The 6,403-nt window shown below is 43.1% G+C and overlaps 1 protein-coding gene across 1 annotated transcript in view; it reads left to right on the top strand.

Moving 5' to 3' along the window:
* The first annotated feature begins 5,686 nt into the window (after positions 1-5,686).
* SCARA5 (scavenger receptor class A member 5) overlaps positions 5,687-6,403 on the top strand; it is a 143,457-nt gene continuing 142,740 nt past the window's right edge. The window contains exon 1 of the mRNA XM_044661036.1: positions 5,687-5,894. The gene's annotated coding sequence lies outside the window, so the exon portion shown is untranslated. The remainder of the gene's footprint in view (positions 5,895-6,403) is intronic.

Raw genomic sequence — 6,403 nt, 5'->3', positions numbered from 1 at the left:
ATTTTTCTATCTCTGGCATGAATATGTTTGGATACTTTAGCATCCTTATCTCACATTTTTCTTGTTAGGCTTCTCTCAGGACAGACTGAAGGCCAGAGGGATTTTGCTCTGTCAGGGATTTCGGGGCCTATACCAAGGGCATGAGAAACAGCATGACATAATAGGTGGTGAGGTCATTGGGCCCGGGAAGACCTGGGTTCAATTCCCACTTCTGACCCAAACCTCTATGAGCTGTATCACCCAGCTGGAAGTTTCGTTTAAGTCCTACCTTCTCAAAGAAGCCTTTGCTAAGGATCATTACAACCTGACTTGCACATTATTTGAGATTCCCCCAAACTCCTAGAACCTGGCACTTAACCAGGGTTCTCAAGAGCTGAGGAGCAGGTACGAGGCAGGCTTCCACTGGTAAGCAGTTCTGAGAATAGAACGGACAGAATGAAACTGGTAGCAGAAGAAATAATTATAATTAATGAAGGACACATCTATATTGGTGTTGCTAATTGCACATGTATGAAAAATCTGTGTCGGAAAGACACAGCTTCCCTGTGTTCCTGCCTGTTATACATATTGACCGAAAGGGGCTTTCAGTGAGCCTCCTTGGAGGATGAGCCCATGTCCCAGTACTTTTATTCAATTACCTAAAAAACAAAATACAAAATACAAAAATGTCTCAAAACTCAGCATTTTATCCACATGAATGAAAGTCCACAGCATGTTAAACATAAGAGCATAAGAGCAGGACAGTGACTGATCTTCAAATTGAATCTGTCTGAATCCCATCAGACAAGAAGAGAATGAGATCATTGAGAGTAGCTCATGAGAGTTTATATATCTCTGAGGTTTGAAAAGGACGTTATACTATTAGTTTATTGATCCTCACAATGATTCTGAGGTAGGTGATGCTATTATTATCCCCATTTTATGGGGATGAAGGGACTAAGAATCAAAGAGGTTAAGGACTTCCTGTGGTTCACACAGTGCTTACCATTATCTGAGGCAGGATTAATTCATTAATTTATTTTAAAACCGTTACTTTCTGTCCAGTAACAACTCTAAGACAGAAGGGCAAGAGTTAGGCAATGAGGGTTTAGTGGCTTGCCCAGAGTCATACAGCTAGGAAGTGTCTGAGGCCAAATCTGAACTTGGATCTTTCTGACTCTGGCTCTGATGTTCCATTCACTGCATCACCTACCTGCCCTACTCTTCACATAGTGGGATTTAATAAATATTTGTCTTTGAACTGATTTGCAGGGGACCAAATTTTGAGGTGAGAGGGGGTAGGGACTTAGAAAAATAAGGAGAATGTGGAATAGTTACAGTGGAAGTGGTACAAGAGGCATTGAACTTTCCTGGCTTCTGTTCTTTGTTCTAGGTCAGTGATGGGCAACCTTTTGATCTTGGTGTGTCAAAATTCACCAAAAAACTGAGCATAACTTGGGTGGTGTGTCACTTTGAGAAAAAAACCACAATTTTGTGATATTTATAGTTTAAATAACAAAAATGTATAATTGTAATAAATAACTGTATTTAATAAGCCAAAATAGGTAAATTAATAAAGGTAGAATTATCATCTATAGTGCACAGAGTGTCTACACTACACCACAGCAAATGTTTCATCCTCAGCATGCAGCCCCATACTTCTCTGTATGCTGCCACATGTGGCTGCATGTCATCAAAAATGGCTATGTGTGTCAGTGCTGACACGTGTGTCATAGGTTTGTCATCACCACTCTAGATCCACCCATATCTCTCTTCTTCCCTTCATTCTTCATTCTCTCCTTGTCCTTATTCTTTTCTGCTCTCCTCTTCTGCTCTTCTATGCTTGCTTCCTTTTCCTTTCCTTCCTTTTTCTGTCTCTACCTTTCCTTCTTTCCCTCTCTCCCTTCACTTGCCATGATATCCTGTAAAAAAATATTTTAAATAATGTGCTGTTGCTTAAATTAGCTTCGTACTTCCTGTTTTTCATTTTTAAAGTTCTTGAGTTGAAAGTTTCATATTTCTCTCTCTCAGAAATAAACTATCTAAACAATTTTGTTTCATATTTTTGTGTGGTTCAAGAGAAAAAAGTTTTCTAACTCTTGACTTACACGAAGGATCACTCTTGACAATCAGTTGGCAGGGATTAATACTATAGTGTTCTGGGCATCACTGGACCATAAGGTCATAGATTTTGAGCCAGAAGGGACTTTAAGGATCATGAAATCCAATCCTCTCACTATACACAGGAGGGAAACGAGTCAATCAGTCTGTCGATAAGTTTTTATTAAGCGACTATTCTTTGCCAGGCCCTGTGCGAAGCACTGAGGATACAGATACAAGCAAAAAGAAAACTTGTCCCTGACTTCAGGGAGCTTAAAATCTAATGGGGAATAGGGTTACAAGAGATTTGGTGATCCAACTAAGAAATTTCAGAGTTGGATCTGAACTCACATCTTCCTGACTCCAAATTGAACTCCTCCATGTTGCCTCTCAGGGGGAGAAAAACCAAGCAGAAATCACTGAAGAAAATGTGAAAAAATACTGCAGTCCTAGGTTGATCCCCCCAATGCACCATGACTTCCATCGCCTTACTTCATATTCCCTAGAATGAGGTGAGTACTCAATGGGAGAATGCTTCTGTTACAAGTTCTTCTCCTCCCACTCCCAAAGGCAGAGAGCTAGCACTGTCCTCCTGGTCTTAGGACATGTAGAGAATCCAGAGCATGTGTGTAAGACTAGAAGGAAGCTCATACACCTTAAAGTATACTGGTGGAGTAAGAAAATCTGGGTTTCCCCAGTGAGTTCATTATCCCACCCCCACCCCCTCACTGGGGAGAAAAACAATTTAGAGCAAGCCAAGAGTGTGGAAAAGGAGCACATGTACTGGGCATGTTCCATGGTGATTGTCCCAGGGACACCCTCTGAGGAAGAAGGTTCTTGTTCTGTATAATTAGAATTTGAACCCCAGGACTCTCTCTCCCAGCATCCCACTTTCATTCTCATGTTATGTCCTTATGTTTTGGAGATAAAGTTTGTGTGCGACCCCACCTCTCTCTCTCTTTTCCTGCAAACATGGCTGGGAAAGCTTGCTTTACTCAGGTTTTTCCTTTTGTTCTTGTATTTTTCTACTTCAAGTGATTATTAATAAATCTTATAAAACATAACACTTGAGTTATTGGATATTAATTTTAATCTTACTGTTCCCACTCTCTTGGCTGTCAACAGCTGGATCTAAGAACAAAGACTGATATCCTGATTTATGCTGCCTGTCATGGCCTCTTAGATATGGAAAGACAATCTATCAATCCACTATTTTAAAAAAAACTCTTACTTTCTATCAATAGTGGGATCTGAACTTTGTTGTGCCCACTGTCAGTATACAAACACAGCATTCCCCACCTGTTGCCCCCGACTATCATCTAATAGTTATTAGAAAATTGCCTGTGGACAAATCACTTTACTTCTGTGATGTTTCTTCATCTGTCAAATGAGGGCATCAGATTATGTGGCCTCTGAGGTCCCTTCCAACTCTAGATCAATGGTTCTATGAGGTCTCCTCCTTTCTCTGGGCATCATCTATAAAATAAAGACATTCGACTAACTGCCTTCTGAGCTCCCTTCCATTCTATAATTTGGAGTTCAGTCTTTCCCTTGAGTCCCACTAGCATGGACACCCAGGCCAAAGAATTTCAAGTAAGCAAGGGGTCAAAAGAAATCTCTAGGAGACCAGCAGAAGACTGCTTCTAATCAGTATCCCCTGTCCTGAAGAAGAGAACACTGTGCTCCATCCTTCTAGACAGAATGTAGCAGAGGGTAGCTCCTATCTCCCTCCTGGATACTTCTCCTACCATGGACTTATTCTGTTCTCTCCTACATTGCCCTATATTTGGTACTAAGCCAAAAAGATATACTCTTGCCTTAGTTTTTATATCTGTAAAATGGAGGTTGATGGTAAGACCACTAAAAAGAAGTTAAAAACCTGAAAGTCACAGGGATCTCTTGGGCTTATCTGATCAATGGAAGATGAGCCATGGAGAATGTTGAACTGGCTTAATAAATGGCCCAAGTTTCTTGGATGTGACCATGAAGTGTTAGGATTGATTCTACAAATATACCTTTGTATCTCCATGGGTCTATGATATTAACAGTGGGGATATTATATTTAGAGAGGCAGTTCACATGAATACCTGCATTCAAATCCTACCTCTGACATTACCTGTGTGACCTTGGACAAGTCCCTTCACCTACCTGAGTCTCAATTTCCTCAACTATAGAATCAGAGAGTTGAACTAGATGACCTCTGAAATCCCTTCCAGGTCTAAATCTATGATCCTTTAGAAAATGGGAAAGGACCTGCTTGTACAAAAATATTTATAGCTGTGCTTTTTGTGGTGGCAAAGAATTGGAAACTAAAGGGATGTTCATCATTTGGAGAATGGTTGAACAAACTGTGGTATATGATGGAGATGGAATACTATTGTGCTGAAAGGAATGATGTACAAATTCCTTCCTTCCTTCCTTTCTTCCTTCTTTCCTTCCTCTTTTGTGTCCTTAGTGAGCAGCACAGTGTTTAGAATATGATAGACACAATATCACAACTTGTTTACCAATTCCCTGATTGATGGGCATCTCTTTGGTTACCAATTCTTCACTACCACAAAAACAACAACAATAACAAACAAACTGCTATAAATATTTTTGTACAAACAGGTCCTTTTCCCTCTTCTTTGATCTCTTTGGGATATAGACTTAATAGTAGTATTGCTGGGTCAAAGGATATGCACAGTTTTATTGCTCTAGTCTATAGAATGGTTGGGCTGAATAGTGCTTCTTGATTGGTTATCCCTGCCCCAGGTGTGCTCCCCCTCATTTTGGCCCTCCTTTGCTCTCTTGCCCATTGCTTGGGGCTTTGAAGAATCCAATCTTTCTGCCTTCACTAGGGTAGTGGGTCAAGAGGCTTTCTTTCTACACCTCACAATGCCTTTGGCCCCAAGGTGAGCGATGGTGGTACGGTGGAACGAGCTTGGGTTCTGGAGTCAGAGCACTTGGGTTACAATCCCACTTCTCACATTGCCTTGTGTGACTTTGAGCAAGTCACTTAGCCTCCTTGGGCCTCAGATTCTTCTTCTGTAAAATGAATGATTCTGAAGACTCTTCCCAGAAAGATCCTTCTCTACCTATGAGCCTATTAAAACTATCTTCCCAAGGTCTAGCTCTCTCCCTCCCAACTGACTTTGTTCTTGCCCCACGTGCAACAGTTGCTACTTACAGCTCAGCCGAACATCTAAATTCCAGTCTTCAAACCATCCCAGGCTCGTTCCTTCATATTCTTCCCAAGTGCATCCTCGCTTAAGGCTGCAGCTCTTCTCCTTGGACACAAGAGGGGGCACATTCCCCGGCCTCTGAAGTATTAGCTACTCCTCCAAAACTTTCTGAAGCCTTCCAGCCACAGTTCCCATCTCAGGACCCAGTAGAGTTGCTGGGTGTCTCCACAAAGCATCTTCTGAGCTCTGCTCCTGACTTGCAAGTGGCTGAGGACGCCAGGAAGAGCTGACAGATCCCCCAGCCACAGGCTTTGCCCAGGGTTGGCCTCCAACAGCTCCCACAGTTTTTGGAGAATACCGGGGCTCCCCTATTGACTTGGCTCGCCTCAAAAAAAGGAGCCTCATTTTGCAGGTCTGTGCAAAGAGGGCAAGGCCAGGAACTCTAGAGAGAGGGACCATTGGATCTCTGCCTCTGCTTGGATCTTTCTATGGTCCCTACTGCTCTGGCTGGCTTTGGAAGAAGAGCCTATGTAAGCAGTCCCTGACTTCCACTTTCCTCATTGCTGCGACAACAGCTACTTGTGTTCCTGCCATGGCTTACTCTGGAAACTAAGGCGACCACTTCGGCCTGCGGAAGACAGACAGCCACAGGTAAGTCTGAGCCTGCTCAAGGCAGCTGCCATGTTCTGTTCTGAAGGGGAGGAGAGCTATTTAGGAAATCTGGCAGAGCCCATTCCTTAGCTGGAGGGAGAGACACAGAACCAAGACCTTTGGATGGTGGATATTCCTTTGAATGTAGGGATGGATGGCAGCACCTCTACCTTCTCCCTTGCCCCTGCACTGACCACCCAGGCCAAGAGCAGCTTGTGTTTAATCCTTGGGGCCGGAGGAGGCCCCCTGGATGTGTGAGGACAATGTTTGCATTTGGCAGCCTGGATGAGAGGCTGATCGGCATGCCCGGTCGTCGTGGCTCTCCTGAGAACCTGCTCATGGCTTGGGATGACCTGGGGTTACGACATGTAAGTGTGAATGCCCACACTACCTGTATGGGTACGGGTGCAGGTGAGAGGACTACAGGATCAGAGAACCATGGATCGGAAGCTAGAAGGGACCTCAGGGTCAATCTGGACGGTTTTGACTTTATTTTAAAGATAAGGAAA

Source organism: Gracilinanus agilis, chromosome 2, assembly GCF_016433145.1.
Source record: "Gracilinanus agilis isolate LMUSP501 chromosome 2, AgileGrace, whole genome shotgun sequence".
Classification (NCBI taxonomy): Eukaryota; Metazoa; Chordata; class Mammalia; order Didelphimorphia; family Didelphidae; genus Gracilinanus; species Gracilinanus agilis.
This window is presented reverse-complemented; position numbering and strand designations above follow the sequence as displayed.